The 19,102-nt window shown below is 36.2% G+C and overlaps 1 protein-coding gene across 1 annotated transcript in view; it reads right to left on the reverse strand.

Annotated features, from left to right (window-relative positions):
* The window catches only part of RHOBTB1 (Rho related BTB domain containing 1), a 123,832-nt gene that overhangs the window by 91,417 nt on the left and 13,313 nt on the right, over positions 1-19,102 (reverse strand). The window contains exon 2 of the mRNA XM_040975816.1: positions 17,877-17,977. The gene's annotated coding sequence lies outside the window, so the exon portion shown is untranslated. The remainder of the gene's footprint in view (positions 1-17,876; positions 17,978-19,102) is intronic.

Raw genomic sequence — 19,102 nt, forward strand, 5'->3', positions numbered from 1 at the left:
GGAAGGAGTAACTGACATTTCAAACAATTAAATTCTAATTCCTAACAGGAACTGGTTGGCCATGCAGAAGTAACAGAATTCTTAAAGCACAATAAACATTTAGTTTTAAAAACTGGGATGAGACTGAAAAAAATCAGATAAATATGGCAAATTTATGAGAACAGATTTTCAAAAGTTCAGAGAACAGATTAGAAGAATTCTATAGCGTAAGAATTTGAAAGGGGAAATGCTCTGGAAAGTTTGAGAATTTTCTAAAAATTCAAAACATACCAAAAGCATTTATTATTAGTTTGCTCTAGTTTTATGATCATGAATAAGTTTTTCAAATTTTATCACTGTGTATTTTCAATCTGTCTCTAAAGTGACTTATAGATGATCAATGCAATTCCATTGTAAACTAGTAATGTTACTATTTTTAAAATTTTAATTAATTTATTTTTATTGGAAAGTCAGATATACAGGGAGGAGGAGAGACAGAGAGGAAGATCTTACATCTGTTGATTCACTCCCCAAGCGGCTTATTGGCCAGGGCTGCACTGATCTGAGGCCTGGAGTCTTTTCTGGGTCTGCCACACAGGGACAGGGTCCCAAGGCTTTGGGCTGTCCTCAACTGCTTTCCCAGGCCACAAGCAGGGAGCTAGAACGGAAGCAGGGCTGCTGGGATTAGAACCAGCGCCCATATAGGATCCCAGCATGTGCAGGGTGAGGACTTTAGCCACTAGGCTATAGTCCCGGGTCCATAAGGTTACTATTTTTAAAATATTCATTTATTTATCTAAAAGGTAGAATTAAAGAAAGATAGAAAAAAATAGATATATAGGTAAACAGAATTTTCTATCTACTGGTTCACTCAACAGATAGCCACAATGGCTGGAAATGGGGTGGTCTGAAGCGAGGAGCCATGAGCTTCATCCTGGTTTCCCACGTGGATGCTGGGGCCAAACTCTTGGACCATCCTCCACTGCTTTCCCAGGTGAATTAAGCAGCAAGCAGAATTGGAAACAAAGCAATTGGGACTCAAACCAGTGCCTTTATTGGGTAAAGCAGCTTTACTGTTTCACAGTGTCAGCACCCTAAGGTGACTTGAAAATAAACAAGTTCTACCAAGCAGTCGCATAAACCCTCAATGAAAGAGAAAATCAGAATGCGGAAACCACACAGGTGGTTAATGTGATGTTCAGCAGTTTCTGTGCATCTCCGTGTTAAATAATCTTTAAACAACACCTTTTGGTTAATTCGGTGAACATATGATTGCTGAGAAGTCCCTAGACAATATGAGGGAAACAAGTATGGGCAGGATGAAGACTTTCAGATTCATTCATTTATTTGAGAGACAAAGAGGTATCTCTTCTGGTTCATTTCTCAAATGGCTGAAAAGTACCAGGGTTGGGCCAGATCAAGGCCAAGAATTCAATAGGGTTTCCTACATGGGTGACAGGACCTCAAGCATTTGACTCATCATCTGTTGTTTACTAGGCACATTGACCCAGAGCTGGGTAGGAATTAGATAGGTCTTGAACTCCCATTCCAGGATGTGGACAACCTCAGTGCTGATGTAATGCATACTGTACTGCAGCATCTCCCTTCGATAGGGTGTCTTCACCATTACGTCACACACCCTCAGAAATGATACTTTAATGTAGTACAGAGCAGGGTGAAAGACAAAGGAGTGATGCAACATGACTGTTGCGTATACAAGGCTGTCCTTTTTGAGACGTATAAGCTCTTGGTTCAAGGTCTGATTTGAATGAATTGGCCTGGCAAACATTAATGGAGGGTAGTCATTTAGGCAGGAAAGTAGCAAATTCCTATTATCTGAGACTGGTTAAAAATTTTTTTTCAGGATATTTGCAAGTGTTTGTTCGGTTTCTTTCTTTGCAAGATCAAGAAGCACAATATTCCCTAAAAAAGATGGACCTTCAGCTTAGTGATCAGAATAACATGGATGGAAGAGAAAGACAACAAATTTTCTTTGTCTATGTTAAGGAAAGAATAATGTTTGGAATGGAAATGATAGACTGCTACTGCTGAGAGAGAAGTGAGCATGAAAGAAAAAAAAAAAAGAGTACATGATGTGTTTAGTGCAGTAGCCAAAACACCTGTGCTTAGCTGCTTAGGTGTTTAGTGTGGCGGCTAAGACACCTCTTCAGATATCTACATCCCATAGGGAGTATCTACGGTTGGGTACCATTCTGGAATGAATTCCAGGTTCCTGGTTTGGTTTGAGCCAGTTGGTGTTTGTAGAGTGAATCAAAACATTGGAAATCTTTCCCTCTCTACCTTTCAAGGTAGAGTTTAATAATATGCTTCACAATCTAAACACCTCCCAAAACTTTGGTGAGAGCTGCCACCTTAATATTTCAATTTCCCATTTAGAATTTAATATTTCAAATTCAATTTAGAAATGGTGGAAACTCTGAGTCAGAGAGATAATGCTGGTGATTCTGTAGTTATTTGAATAATTTAAATCGATGATCATGATTTTACTAATACATGAAACTTAGTCATCATCATTTTCTGTTTGTTTTTGGAGACTGCTACACTAAAAGCCCCTTGCTGTGTTCTGGTATAAAAATTCTTAAGGAGGTTGCTAAAGGGGGATCAAAATGCTAGCGGAAAAGGGGTCAGTCCTAGCAGAGCTGGTACCTGGACAGAAAAAGGGGAGCAGTGGGACTCCAGTGCTACAGTGATGGTGGGGTGGGACTTCTAGGCACCAAATGGAAACTCCCCTCCCACTCTTCTTCAACCCACCACTTTGCCTTCCTATTATTTTCCTTAATGTGCTACATTTTCCACTCTTTTTACCAACCAATGAAATTACAGTTGTATCTGAGCCTCAAAGGAAAATAGGGGCTCAAAGTTTTCTGCAGAAATGAAAATACCCTCCCTGGAAACCTAGAGAATGTCATTTACAACAACACGAAGACAATTCGCAAGAGTGCAAGTGGGCGTGGCATGTGGTCAGATGTAGGAGTTGCTGTTCTGTTCAATTCACAGTTCTACTGTACTGCATAACTGAATTTTGCCTTCAGACATATAATTTCTATATACAATTCTAAAACCTGGTAGATAATCATTTTAAAAAATGTCATATTTTGATTCTTAAAAATACCAGCCTAATTCTTACGTTGCAGATGTCATGCCATGTGCTGGGAACAGGGGATAAGTTTAGGTCCTTGCTATAAATTAAATGTACTGAAACACTGGTGTCTACCTTGCAGGAAATGAACACAAATGACTGGCTAAGGTAACTCTGAGGGAGGCACTCTCTGAACACCTATGAATCAGTGAGCCTCAAACCAACCACGGCAAAATTGACATCCAGCCAGAAGAGGACTCCCTACAAACAGATCAGAACAGGAACATGACTGCTTTCCCTAGGAGAGTTACAAGATTAACCAAATCGAGGGGATTAAAGTATCTGGATCTTTAGGGGGTATTTTCCTAAGGTATCACATAGCACCCTTGTGGACAGGTAGAAATTAGGATGTTGGTAATTTATTGAATGTCTATAGTCAAAGGAGAAAAATGGATGTCAGTCTAGGACATTTATGATGCTGACTACCAGCCTTCTTACGGTCAACATTAAAAACAAAAAAAAGCACAGGCATGTAAGTAAGTAGAAAGTATGTTAGTCAAATTTGCAAATGAGACAAAATTAGAATTCACAGGAGGTGACATAATTATAATACACTACACTGTAATTGAACAAAAAACTTTTGAAGTTGTTGGGAGGGGACAAACTTAATGAGTCAACATTCACACAAATAAATGTAAAATCTACCATGGAGGTGCAAAACAAAAAGGTAAAAACCCAAGTAGGCAGGCGCAGGATAAAGACATAAGTCTTCAGGTGGATATTTGAAAAGAAGTACTTTAGGACCTTCAGGTGATATTATAATATAGCTGTCACCACAGTAACTTCAGTGTTAAGTAAAAAAGAAACTAGCATAGGCCATTGTTAATTGTGTTTTGTCATGTGGTAACCAGACTGTACCCAGAGTTCAAAAACATTAAAAAACATCTGAGTATGTTCAGAGGAAAGTGACTAGGCTGTTGAAGGTCAGAAGTGACAGGAAATGATAACGTTTATTAAAGGTTTTTGTTATGACATCATAGAGGAAGTCAACATTTCAGTGCCCCAAATTTATGTCTGAGCCCTGCAAGTGGAATTTACAGAAAGATACCTCATGCTCAATTCAAGGAATTTTTGTCAAATAAACATTCTGAACTTGGGAGACCAGGAGATTTCAGATACCCTTGGTGGCTGGAAAGTGATCCAGTTGTCAGAAGCTTTCATGTCCATTTCAACCTCTGGAATCTTTAGTTCTAGAAGTGTTTCAAAATATTTACTTATTATTTATTTAAAAGGCAGTTTTTTATATATATGTAGAGAGAGAGAGAGATGGAACAGACATAAAGAGAGACCTTTTGTCTATTGGTTCATTTCCAAATGGCTGCAATGGCTGGGACTGGGCCACGTTGAAGCCAGGAGCCAGGAACTTCATCCTGGTCTCCCATATGAGTGCAGGGGTTCAAGCATCTGGGCCATGTATTTGCTGATCAACATCATGCGAGTCTAGATTTAACATTAATCCTATATTTTATGGCTCCTGAATATTGTAGTAAGTTCAGTTTTGTACAACTACCTGAGGAACTAATATATTTATGAAAAATAATTCACAATGAAACTTCAAAATCCTTTTTGACCCCAGCATAACTCTTTCTGCATTTACAGTACATACAGTAAAAAAGTTACCAAACGACAAAAGAGTTAAATATTTTCTAACAAATTCAAGCTCAGAAAAGAGCATACATAGCATTTTTTCTGCTTGCTTTACATTTATATTTGTGTCACTATACAAACATGGCTTCTACCAGTCAAGATTAATGCTATTGTTTTCTGTGTTATTCTATATCACCCAAACTGCAGTTGTACTAAACAACAGAAAAAATATTCAACTGAATGCTGAACAACTAGTTATAAATTTATTCATGGTCAGTCAAAGTCAACATTAGAAAAAATGTCTGAGAATATGTGCATAATTTACCATTTTTATTTCGGTAACTCTAAAGGACTCTTATGATGAGCTAATAAAAATAATATATACAAAGTTTTGCTAGAGATTGGCTTAGTATAGCTGGATTTTATGGAACACTCTCATAATCACCATTAGTTTTATTAATGTAATTAATACTCATAATATTAGTATGTGAATCTAGAGTCAGATATATTGCATGTGTATATGATATATCAGAGGTCCATTTGTCACATTTTAATTGTAGGAATTGTTTCTAAATTTTCCACTGGTTTAGAAATGGCTGGTTAAAAGCAATGAAAACTAATAACCTAATTGTTGTGCTCCTAAACATCATCATAGGCTTAGAACACAAACCCAGTAATGGTGGATTAAATGGCAAGCTCAAGGACTGCTTAATCTGACGACTGCTAATCTTTACCAAACAGCTTTGTCAGATGCAATTTGCTCCATGGCAACCCTGCTCTCAAGGTAGCTCCACTTGGAAGCAAAGTATCCATGGATGCTAACAAAACTCTCCTGTTTAAACAGAAACAACCACAGTGCAGGAAACGAGAAGGAATCTGTGTTAAAAAAAAGTTCACGAATCCTTGAACCAGCCCAATAGGAATAAATGTTAGTAATGAAGAATCACAAAGACAAGTCAAGGAAGATTGCACATCATGATATAGAATGTTTGCTGATTTTTCTTTTATGTTTTTGGATTTAATGATACAATAAAGGTTGCCTTGAATAAGTAATTGTTAAGAAAATCACTTTCCTGAAAACAAGCAGAATGTTTCATCCATTAAAAGGTTTTCATCTGTTAAATACTCTTGTATCTCAGGGCAGATTACATTCCAGTGTTTTGAGAAAATGAGATGCTGGAAGCTAAGATTATCACAAAATCACATAGCTGGGGGAAGTATCAAGAGGTCATTTAGCTCATCTCCGTGTTTCCATTCAAATCAGCAATTGAGAGAGGACTCCTCTCTCCTTTAGAATTTTTAGCATTCACTTTATTTGAGTCTTCTTGAGATACCTTGCTCTTGTGTTTTGGTTTTTAATGGCTACTTCATTTCTGAAGAATTTCTAGAAAAATAAAATCCTGCACTAATTAATTGGACTAAAGCATTGAAATCAGGAGGACGGCAACACCCTTGGTGTTATTTGTCCTGGAGGGCAATGCTGACAACTAAGATGAGGCTTTCACTGATAAGGAGGCCACATGGGGAAACACAGAAGTGGGAGAAACCTGGGAGCCTGCAGAAGTGTGAAAAGATCACAGATTTGAATCAAACATTAAAAGGGTAAGAGGATCATGAATACATGAAACAACTTAAGATTATATTGTATACATAAAAGAAGTACAAAGCATTTTGGGTAAGAGTTGAGCTATGTTAGGAAGAATTTCTTCACAGTAAGAAGGGATGCTAACCACCAAAATCTGTCCCAAATGTAGGTTACACAATTTCATCTTTAGTACTGGTATTTCTCTTAAAGGTCTTAAATATTTGAGCTAGTTTAAGCAAAATTAGTTTATTGAAGATGGAAAAATGATCGAACTGGATCAAAATGGCTTAATAAATACCACTTCATGTCCATCATTCTTTAAATGGAAACAAATGTTACCCTAAAATTTATATCCCTGGGATACGAAATATGATGTTACTGACACCTAATATGCATGGTCAAAATCTCAAATATTTGAGCCAGGTTTTGGGAGATTTATGACCAGTCAGGAGTGCCCTCATTTCTTTCTCTTTTACCTCCAAAATAAATTAGCTATAGGTAAACAGGAAGAGCATATACTTGGAAAAACCTAGTAGTTGGAACTGGTCTTACAATGATTATATATGCAGACCAAATAAGGATATATGAACACTATTCTGAAACTGTTAGGTAAAATAGCTATGGGGTCTCTGCTCTTTTCCATAAGGCTCACTATGAACAAAATGTCTTTGTTTTATACTTCATTTTAAAATTAGACTCATATCTGTATATATATATATACACACATATACACCAACATGCATGTATATAAATCTATACACAATAGACACGCAACTAAATGATCAGGCCAGGTTTTCCTATATCTGTGGAGAGAAGAATGTCAGCTGCAGAGCACGCTCATTCTTTGGATGTGGGATTTGGGTCTAGACTGTTAAAGGAAATAGACAACAAGATCGATGTAGTCAGGGAACGCTAATCTGTTTCTCCCAGTCAGGACTTGTACTGCTGGTAGTATATTTCCAGTAAAGACACAAGTTTAGTTGAAATGATATCTATTTGACCTGAATTTTAATTTCGTCTCTGATTATTTGCTGGCTAGATGAACCTGCACAACGACAGTGTTAAATCAATTATAATTTCTTACAATTTTAGTTCTCTTTCCTTTGGGGGAAGACAGTGTGATAGCATGTATAGAGATGATTATATTTTATAAGCTACTGTGAATGAGAAGTGACTCTCTAGTCTCATGGTCTAGAAACAGAATTTCTACCTCTGTAGGTATGGCTGAGAATTGCATGATTCTAAAATGATAATTGGTAACATGCACATTAATTAGAGTGTTCTTCTATAGCAGGATGCCAATATGTTAATTTTTTTTCCATCAAGCTAATGAGCTGTACTGAATGGCTATTGTAGCTTTTCTCTAGAGGTGCAGAGATACATGTAAGCATGTGGGAAGCAGAATTGTAATCAGTGATCCAGTCACCTAGTAAGTCTGGGAATAAGCTGGAAGGTGTAAATGGCTGACACTCAATGCCATGACATGCTAAGGCCACCTTGTCCCTCCAGGGACACATTTGCTAGATGGTCCAAGACTTAAGTTCCTGGGTCAGGGTCTTCTTATCCTATCAAGTGCCCAGAAGGACACTTCCATCTTTACCATTTTGAATTTCCTCTTTCTATACCTTCACTACTGAATAAATCAACTTGTGATGCACATGAGTGCTTACTCATAACAACTTTAGAGTTCAATGTATACCATATGCTGAAATTTCAGGCTGAAATACTAGTTATTAGCTTGCATAGCAATGTAAGGTAATAATCATGTAAATGCAGTGCTGACTTTATCTAGAAACAAACCTCAATTTTAGCTTTAGCCATTCTGAAAACCATGAACGCTGATTGCATGTAACTTACCTCTTTAAAAGCGAACATGCTGTTTCTATTTAGCATTAACATTGTTTTCCATTTTCTCCTTAAAAGCAGTCTGTTTCAAAATAGTTCTTTTTTTTTTTTTAATGTGCTAAAATGCTGGGCCTTTGAAATATTTCTTTTTGGCAAAAGCTAACAGAATTGCATACAAAGATGACAATCGATGAAAACAGAAATCCCGCAACAATGAGTTTGGGATTACAAGACTTAAGAACCTGGGAATCAAGCCCAATATTCGCAGCAAAGTGACAGTCACACGTGTCTTACACCTTTTGAGAGCATGGTAGAGCAAGAGGAGGTGGAAGATGATTTTCTCTGGCTTTCTGTTTATTCAACTCTTTGTGGTATTTACTGTTTCCATGTAAATCCACTAAGGACAAAGAAGTCTCTGGTGAAACGATGCTTCTAGTTGGAAGCTTCCATTATGGGTCAAGTACACGTGTGTGAGAAGAAAAAGTGCTACTGAAAAAGTCACAGACTGGGGAGAGTTTAGGAGTAGAAGGCAGTGGAACTGTGACATGGAAGGAAAGCTATAATGGAATTGTGTTTGGATATTAGTGAGATATTTCAAAGAATGAAATTTTTATATTTCACACATTTGAGATACTCTAATGTTTGAAATGATTCTTTTTAATCATATATGTATTTTTTAAAAATAACAGCAGTTCTTTTTTTAAAAACAAGAAGGCTAAACTATCCCTATTTATAAATATAATATAAAAGTCTTTATTACATGAACATAATCCCCACTGTGCAAGCCCGGATTATGTTTCTAATTCAGAGTTAGGAAACTGAAAACTGGAGTAGTAACTCCTGTTTTTTCTTTCATAACTGACTCCTAAGTTTCAGTGATGTTTCTCTGAAATAAGACTCCTTATTAAAAAAATCTGTTTTTATAAACCTTTATGCCTTAAGTAGATGCTGTCTAATGGGCTCAAAAGAAAATAACACAGATGAAAAAAATATTACCTAACAGTGTATTGTCTGGTTGGTCAATGTTATGTAAGGAGTTTCATATTGCATCATGCACAAAGTTTTAATAATAATACAAAAATTTTCATTAAATTTTTATTAGAGCATTTTCTGTATTAATAAATACTTCCTGGCTTCAGAAATGCATTTGAAATTTGAAAGAGTTTCTGGATGATGAAAGAGGTTATATCTTTGGCACATGCAATATGTTCTAAATCATTTGCCTTTGACAGGTAATGCACCAATGTTTAGACTTTATCAGAAGCTTTTGGTTGTAAAACTAGGGCAAGGATGCTCTGTATCAACATTTTAAACATCTTAGTTCTATGGCCACATTTAAGTGACCTTAGGATGTGTACATGATCAAGAACTATATATTATAAATAATCACAAAGGGAAAGAATATTTCTAATCATTTTAACAATTTTGACAGAACGGAATGAACTCTTGGGTGCTTTTGTCATATTGTAAGATTAAAGTAGCAGAATGATGTTGGAGGAGTGCTTGCTGGTTTGGGGCTCTGGAAATATGTTGAGAACCTTGAATACTAGGTGTCACACACACTGGGAGAAGGGTTTTGCTTACAGATCAACATACTTCCATTGGAAGAATCAATACTAACTACTGTAGGAAACATTGTCCTTTTTTATTAATCCTAGAATACCACTTGCATGGGATCAGTTATACATCTCCATCCAAGTATACAAAGCAACCAACTCACTGAGGCAAAACAAAAAAAAAAAAAAAGAGCGAGAGAAAGAAAGAAAGAAGAAGGAAAGGAAGAGATGATGAAGGCACAAAGAAAAAGAAGCAACAGGCCTACCACTGTATATTATTCCACAGATATAATGATCAGACATTAATGATCAAGTCTGTTTACTTTTCCACTCTTATCAAATGTAATTATAAATTACTGCACTTTGTATTCTCAACTCTGAAATTCCCAATATATCTTCTCTGCGTCACTACCCAGGTGCCACATGGTCATTTTTATAGGAAAGCCATTTCTCATGCACATGAAATAGAGCACTGGGAGTGTGGAGATGGGTGGGGAAGGATGGTTGATTTAAATACCAGAACTCAGAATTTACTATGGACTTAACATCTCTGAGTTAATGTTTCGTTAACTGCTGGTGGCTGCTTTATTGCCTTTAAAACATGCATTTATAATTGGATACTGTAAGGCTTTGCAGGCAAAATAAATACCAACTCACACTAAAATAAATACTGTGCATGATGAAGTTCATGTAGACATAAATTAATCATTTACCAGTTAACCAATATGCACAGTAAAGAAATACATCACTTATTATATAAAGTGATTATAAAGGTTGCCTCATCTATAAAATGAGAAAAATAAAATGCTGATATATTTTACAACAGTGCTGTGAGGAAAAATATATAAAATTATTGCTAAGCAGTTTATAATCCATAAAGTGCAGTATGAACATTAAATTAATAATATTTGTACTAATTCAGGTTCAACACCCTTTGCATCTAATATATATTTTTTTGCCTGTTGAAGCATTCTCAGAACCAAGCTGAGCCTTTTTTATTTAATTCTTAATGATGTCTTCAGAATTCTGCAAAGCATCACAGAAGTTATTTGCTGTGGTAAAAATATTTCAGTGGCTTACTCTCACTCCCACTAGCTTCAAGAAAGTTCTTGGGTGTTTCAAACCTCAGTCTCATTTTAAAGTTGTCTCCCAAAGGATTTTATCTTTCATTTGCACAAACATAGCAGTTATGAAAGGAATGTGGATTTGAATCTTTTAATCAAGTGCAAGTTATTAACATGCTCTGAGCTTTGTTTCATTCTCAATTACAGATTGAGATAGGAAAGTAGCATTAACATGGCGGTGGGGTTGGCAGGTGTGTTGAGTCTCTGCATATTGCATCAAGCTCACCTGCAGTATTACCGCTCCTGTACTGGAACAGCAGCATGGCTGTGAATCAGCAGCCAGGTCTCAAGGTCATCCTACGGCTCAAAGTGTCATGGGCTTTCCAGATAAATCAAGCTCCTGTTTCTCAGCTTGCATCCAGAAATGCCATGCAAGGGCATAAGGGAGAACTAAGCAATGCAGAACATGATTCCTTTATTCTTCATCCTCTTCCTTTTATCCCCCTTTTTATAGTCTTATTATTTAGAAGACCTGCTTGTGCAGAACCTGTACCTCACTCAGCACATTTTTAACAATGTCAACTTTCTTTTGACTCCCAAAGATAAAACATATCAGACATTTCTCCACTCATTTCCTTTTATAGAGACCATTAATACAGAAATACCCCATCTTCTTGCACTACGAGGTGATAAATGGCTGGTTGGAGATGTCTGAAATATGACCAAAACTCTTCCATGTATCATATGTCACGAGCCACAATAAACAGTGACTAATCCTTGGTCATGAACTGTATTTATGGCTTTCTTATCATCAGGAGAGAGGTATTTTCTTGAATCAGGTTTAAGGCCCTAATATTTATACTAGGAGCATATATGCTAAGATAAGTGTGCTAGGTTCAGAAGAAATTAATCTTTGTATTTAACTATTTGTGGAAGTTGGCATTTCTATCTATGTCTACCTCTTCTAGCATTAGGATTTACTCAGGAATATCTGATCAGGAAATCATCAGTCAATTCACCATTTTGGTGACATCAGTTTTCTTGTACAATAGGAAAAATAAGAGAAAGAAATATGGCTATAATACAAATTTGTCCCAGCTAAAGCTTCTCAGTGGTCAAAAGGAAGCACAAGCCAACTGCTCACTCTGTCTCCTAAATCTAACACAGGATAGAGGGGCTCAAAGTTTACCCGAGGGACAATAATAAAGGCAGAACACCATAATGTTCAACTAAAGGAAACCAAATTAAGACTTTGTGGGAAAAAGAACAAGGTCAGTCAGAGTGAAATTCTACTTTAATTCAATTTAATATTTACAAAAGTGCATACCAGAGACTAGAGTAGGTGCTTAGGATATACAGGTCAAAACTAACAAAACATCACTGCCATCATGTAGTCTGTGTCCTAAGGGAAGCAGATGGGCTGTAAACATGACTAAATTGTATTATTTATTAGAGGGAGGCAAGCATCTTTGTGAGGGGAGGATTAAATCAGGGAATGGAAACAGGAAGTGAGGACAAAGATTGTATTTTTCAGAAGGGTGGTGAGCAAAGGTCTTATTGAGATGACATTTGAACAAAGATTTGAGGAAGTTGAGAAAGCAAATTATGTGGATTCACAGAGGAAGAATCAGAGAACACAGCAAGTGCACAGGGTCTGATGTTGACAGCCCTCTAAGGAGGCACACACCAGGGAGCCAGGACAGAGAGGTCATGGTTGGCTCACTCTGCAGGACACATGGAACCACTGGAGGGTTTCCAGGTAAACAGCAAAATGATTTGGCTTACACGTCACTGTAGAGAGTGTAGGGGCAAAAGTGGAATGAAAGAAATCAATTACATTAATTAAAACTGATAGTTCAACTGTCCTAAGTTAATGAATATGAGCCAGGAATTAATGAGAGACAACAGTTCAAAAGCAGATGTAAAAACATTGAAGTTCTAACCACACATAGTTAAGATTGGCTGGAGGACAGAATTCAATAAAAATTTATTCCCACATCATCAAGTGTTGAGTCTATATATATTTATAATTAAAGTTATGGATATATGATGAAAAGTAAGTACTGAGGTTTGGGAATGCCAAGCATCTATTGTTAAGGAATAGACTAAAAGCTCTGGGTTGCGGAATTAAACAAGTGCCTCCGATGATGTGGAGCTGGTCCTCTCAGGCATCTCTCTGCCGTTTGAGGGCAGGGACATGGAAGCAGTTAAAGCAGACCACAAAGAACATTGAAGGGCATGAGATTTGCATAACTGAAAGTGTACTTTAAAACGTAAGAATGGTGGAAACAAACACAAAGTTCAGTCTACTCTAAAGATTAGAGAAATTGGAAAAATAAAAAGAGTGATGAAAGACAAATTTAGCCTTCTTATAAGGGTACTTCCAAAAGCTTATGACAAAGGGAATTACAAGTTTATTCTGGTGTTAAAAATTGGAAATCCACACATACCAGGAGTCTTCAAAACATTCCCAAAAAGCAAGCATTGTAGAAAACTTCATGGGTAGTATTTCACCTTCCTTGACATCATAATGATTGGGTTGTGCAGCAGCTCCCTTCCATCTTAGAGCTCTTTTGGCTTACAGCAAATTGGAGCCAAAAAAGCGTCAAAATTCACTACAGGGGCTCCCACTGACAGTACCATTTTCTTCTCCAAAGTAGGTTATGACATTTACCTGGGGAAATTTCTACTATAATTAGGTGCTAATTAAAAACTGGATTATCAACTATATTAAAATATGTCAGAAAGATGTGTATGTCATTCATTTCTTAATTTCAGAAATTTGACTTCTCCTTATAGAAATTCTCACTAGGAAATTCCAGGTGTTATATGTCAATTTTCTTTTTTTTCTTGTTTTTTAAAAAGATTTTTAAATCATAGTGGCGAAGAATGAGAGAGAGAGGAAAAAGAGAGGAGAGAGAGAGAGAGAGATAGAAAGAACTCTTCAGTTTGCTGGTTCATTCTTCAAATGCCCCCAATAGCTGTGGCTGAGGCCAGAGTGAGACCAGGAGCCTAGAACTCCATCTAGATCTCCCTTGTGGGAGACAGGGGGACAAGTACTTGGGCCACCCCCCACTGTCTTCCTAACACATTTAGCAGGGAGCTGGTTTGGAAGCAGAGCAGCTGGGACTTGAGAGCTGGTGTTCCTGTCTGGGATGGCAGTGTCACAACACTGGCCCCTAGTTTTCTTCTTTTCTTGAGGATATAATTTCAATTTCTTTTGTTAATAAAAGTACCTGCATACCATCATTAGCATTCTCTATCATGAGAACAGAAGGCGCTGATAACAACCTGAAAATAAGTAGAGATGCACTGAAAGATGACTTTAGAGTTAAGGCACCCATAATGAAGAAAATAATAACTGCTACCGTTCAGTCACTGCAAATGCTTGGCAAATGCTTTACGTCGATTAATTCTGCCAACAACACTGTGAGGTAATTTTACATACATTAGACAGATGAGACGTAAACTCAGAGAAGTCAAGAGAATTAGTCAAGGTCACACAGCTTGAGGGTGATAAGGATGAAATTCAGGACTCTTGGACCTTAAAACTCTTAAATTAAGCAAGGCATTTCCTGCCTTAAGACAGTTTAAGTTAAAACTGTTTTTTGACATTCAACTGGCTTTGAAGTTGGTAATATTCCTGTATCAAATAACCTACTAATTGGGATCTTTTATTAACCAGGAGATCCTAGTTTCCAGCCAATTGCCCAAACATCTGCTTATTTTATACAGTGAAAGCATGATCACCTGAAAATTCCTGAAGCTTTACTAACCACAGAAGTTAAAAAGTAATAGCTATCTGCTGCTGTTGGTTACTTTTTATTTGTCTTTTTCTATTTTCTTCCATTTCTGAGAAAACACACATCAAGTAGTGTCCCGTGAACTTTGGTATCATCCTGCCCATGAGCCAACTAGACTAGTCAAGTATTAAGTGGATCAGTCTACTTGTAAAGATAGCTAAAAATCGGTCACCCCAAGCAGATGACTTAGCAGTCAGGCATGGTGAATTGTGCTGAGCTGGCTTAGCCGAATCACTGAATTGCTTTTGGTACGCAAGATTCTATAGTAATAGTTTTGAGGGCCAACTCTTACGGAGAACCTTCAATTTATTTCCTCAAAAACTCCAGGATGTCACTATTATTGGAGTAACAGGACTTTAGGAAACTGTCTCAAGGGATTTAGGCCAAATGTCTGAAGTCTACAGATAGTTACAGACCTGGAAGGCATGTTAACTGCCTCACTCTCAAACACTGTTAAACTATGAATTTTATCTGCTCTTCTTTCCTCACCTTTAAGTCTTATATCACAGCATGGGGATGGAACAGTGGGAAGGAAGGGAGGTACATATGACATATTGCACATAACTTCTATTGTTCAGCGGCCTTTTATTTGACAGATTAATTTCATCTTAATACAAATTCTGGAAACTAATGAAAAAAAATTGCAAGTGTTAGATGGTCTATTCTCAGGGTTCTTGAATCTGTCTGATTTAATTTTAGCCAATTAGTTTGCCATTATGGAGGAATATTACATTGCGAATCAATATTATACTAAACACTAATATGTTATTCAGTATTAAAAATTTATACAAATAATAATACAAGTACTTTATCTTTACTTTCTCTAAATGAGAAGAAATGTTTCCTTTGGGCAATCCTAGCAACAAAGAAAATGATGTCTTTTTAGGAGGCTATTGATATTAGACTTTACATAGATCATTGCTTAAACGAATCAGTAAGATTTAATTGAATGAAATTTGTTTGTTTTCTCATAAGATGTATGAGTTTTTCAGGGTACCAAAGATTGCTTTTCTTTTTATACCTACAATATAATTCCACATTAATAAAAGTATACTATTATCTAGTGGAGCTAAAAAGGAACAAAGTGTCATACTTCAGATGATTATAGAATATCATATGCACTCTTTTATGATTCAGATAGAATGTGAGACTGGAATTTGTACCTATTTACAAAATATGTCTTTTTTGCAAAGGGGAATACAATTAAATACACTCTTGACTAGATGAGCATTCAAAAGGTACAAAGAGATAGTTTAATTACGCATGATTCCAAAGCTTTGTCCTTTTCCAGTATCTGATCTTGTCATGCTTTGGACTTTAAGCGCTGCACTCATCTGCATGGAGCATCTGGACCCTCATCCACTCTGGCCTGCTCCTCTGCGTCTTTTACTGTCCTCGCTTCAGCACCTTTTTCACACACTTAAGATTTTTACCATTTGGATCTAATGTAGACATTTACAAAAATTCATATGTTAACTTTCAACTTCTCAAATGTTTAAAAAAATCAAGAAACTATACTTATATAGCCTCTTTAACTTTGTGAATTACACTCTGTTTTAAGTACATATTAAAATTGGACTATTTTTGCTTCATATTTCATATTTTTGTAATATTCCAATTCTCTGGAAAGACCAATAAGTTAAAACCCATGTGCCTTGAAAGGTTGCTTGATTTGAAAGGCCTTTTAGATGTTAAAAACTGACATGCAAAATCACAATATAAAAAAAAATCACTGAATTAATTAGACTAATGGATATAATTCAGGATAGTGATCACCATTATAAATAGAAAACTTTAAAAAATAAACATTTGGTGGGTTGAGTTTTCTAAAATATTGATAGTAGAAGTACATTATGCATATAGCTATTCTGAAAGTTCCTTTCAAATGAAAGACTGAAGCATTGATGAAAGGTATTATTACGTGAACATATTTGAATTTAGCATATGAAAAAAGGACTTGAGAATTTGAAATGTGTGCATAAAACATAAATGGATTTAATTAATGAAACTTGTAAGACAGAAGTTCTTCAGATAAGCAATTACTTTGGGGACTAATAGTGTCAATGGGATCATGATTCATTAGCATAAATATCCATATTGAGAGAAAGATCAACAAAGTTTTGTTCTCTAAGTTATTTATCCACTCATGGTAATATCTTATTAACTTGGGACTTCAATACAATACATTTATTTAAAGTTTTTTGATAATTTGCTCATAAACTGGACTAATGTTTACTTGTACTATGTAAACAGTTTATTCATAGTTAGATAATATATGGTATTTTATACATTTATTTTCAGTCTTAACGTACACTTCTTAAAAGCAAAATAAACAATTTTCAAGGAACCCCAGGCATTTTACAAGCTCCAACATATATCCAATCTATATGCTAATAACATGTTCATATGATTTATTATAACAGGTCTCCTAAGGACTTCAACATTGTAATGTTTTGTGGAAGTTACTTTACGTAGTTAAAGGTAATAAAAGCCACATTTGTTTAAAAGTAATCCATAATTCAGCACTGCCACAAATTCAGATATGCCCACCTCCCTAATTCACTGGAATAAATGAAATTTTACAATACTCACAGCTGCCTATAGAGATTTTTCTTTCAAATATGCATTAGACCATATAAACATACAAAAAAAAAAGCCAAACTACAATGTAAAACGAAAGTAAGAAATGATTTTAGGAGTAGACAAAAGAAAGTCAGCTGTTCATTCTAAACCATCATGAGTCCTTCAGACACACGACCCTGGAGGAGGGGAATCTCAATAACGCCAGTCCTTTTTTTTCCAAAAGCTGATTTTGTTCACTTGGGATAAACTATAGTTCTAATCATTTATGGAGTAATAATACATTCTTCCAATTAAAAGCAGTCATTATGCAGGCCAGACGGCACAGATGCTTCCAGCCAGGGCATTTGGGAGGAAGAAAAATATTGCTCAGCAACTTGCCATTTCTAAATCATCCTTGTCTGGGTCCATGATTTTCCTGAGTGCACATGCCAATTTTTTTGTATAAAATAATGTAGAAAATGGTTAGAAGAGGTGTCATAGTCATCCAAACTCATAAATGTGTTGGGATACTTGAAATTTTAAATTTATAAAGTCCAACTAGTGAGCTAAGACATGGACCCTTTTAATATTTTTATGTAACATTTTGGAGACAAACCTCTATATTATACATAAGTTGCACCAAAACATTGAAAGCATTTCATTTCTTTGTTATACATTGTAAGAAAATTATAAAAGGGAAAGCCCACTCTGTTATCCAAATTAATAATTACTTACCACATGAATGGGGAAACAGAGCTTCAATTCCATTTTCATAATTTAATCAAGAATGCTTGATGAAGAGGCCCTTTTCACGTACTGCTTGATTGTTATAAAACCTAGGAAAGAGATACAAGCATGAAATGTCTCATCATCAAGAAGAAAGAACACAACTTAAACAATATTAGTTTATTTCAGTGATTATTGCTCATCAGTACAAAAGCTATCTGAGTTAACTATGTGCCATTTATAAATCCTTGTACAAATTCCAGCTGCTCAGAAAAAAAAAGTAGGCTTAACTGACAATTGCCTCTGAAGATCAAGTACCTGGGGTTGAATCCAACTTCTAAGATTCATTGGAGTGAACTTGAAGTTCTTAATCTCACTAAGGCTCATTTCCCTTACCTCCCAGGGGAAAGTGACAGTATGAGATAATCAAAGGGACTTTACTCATGATAAGATCAGGAGATATGTGAAAAGACATTTAGTTTACTGCAAAGATATTTGTTTATTTGTTTCACAGCTTTATTTATTTTAATTGGAAAGGCAGATTTACAGAGATACAAAGACAAGATCCTATATTTACTGGGTTCACTCCCGAAGTGGCCCCAAGCCAGAGCGGAGCTGATCCGAAGCCAGGAGCCAGGAGCCAGGAGCTTCCTCCAAATTTCCCATGCAGGTACAGGATCCCACCGCTTTGGACCATCCTCTATTGCTTTTTCAGCCATAAGCAGGGAGGCTGGATGGGAAGTGGAACAGCCGGGACATGAATTGGCACTCGTATGGGATCCCAGCACATTCAAGGTGAGGATTTAGCTACTGAGCCATCGTGCTGGGCCCAAACATACTTATTTGTTCTGATTCTTTACCTTAGAAATTGGAGGTAGGTTCAAAAGATTAATTAAATCCCATATTGATGTACTTAGGTTTAATTCCTGGCCCAGATTCTAATTCCAGTTTTCTATTAATGTTCGGGAGACAATGGTGAGTGCTCAGGTTGGGTACCTACCACTGATGTACATGAACCCAGATTTAATTTCTGTCTCCTAACTTCAGCCTGGCTCCAGCCTGGCTATTAGGACGTTTGGAAAGTGGACCAGTGAATGCAAGATCTCTCTTGTTTTGTTTCAGTGTGTCTTTGTTTTCCTCCCTTCCAAATAAGTGAAAGTAAATACATGAAGACTTTAAAAAAGAAAATAAGGTTCAGAGTAAAAATAAAGAATAAATAAAAAAGCAAAAATAAA

Source organism: Ochotona curzoniae, unplaced genomic scaffold, assembly GCF_017591425.1.
Source record: "Ochotona curzoniae isolate NIBS_2020 unplaced genomic scaffold, NIBS_Ocur_1.0 contig_2692, whole genome shotgun sequence".
Taxonomy (NCBI): Eukaryota; Metazoa; Chordata; class Mammalia; order Lagomorpha; family Ochotonidae; genus Ochotona; species Ochotona curzoniae.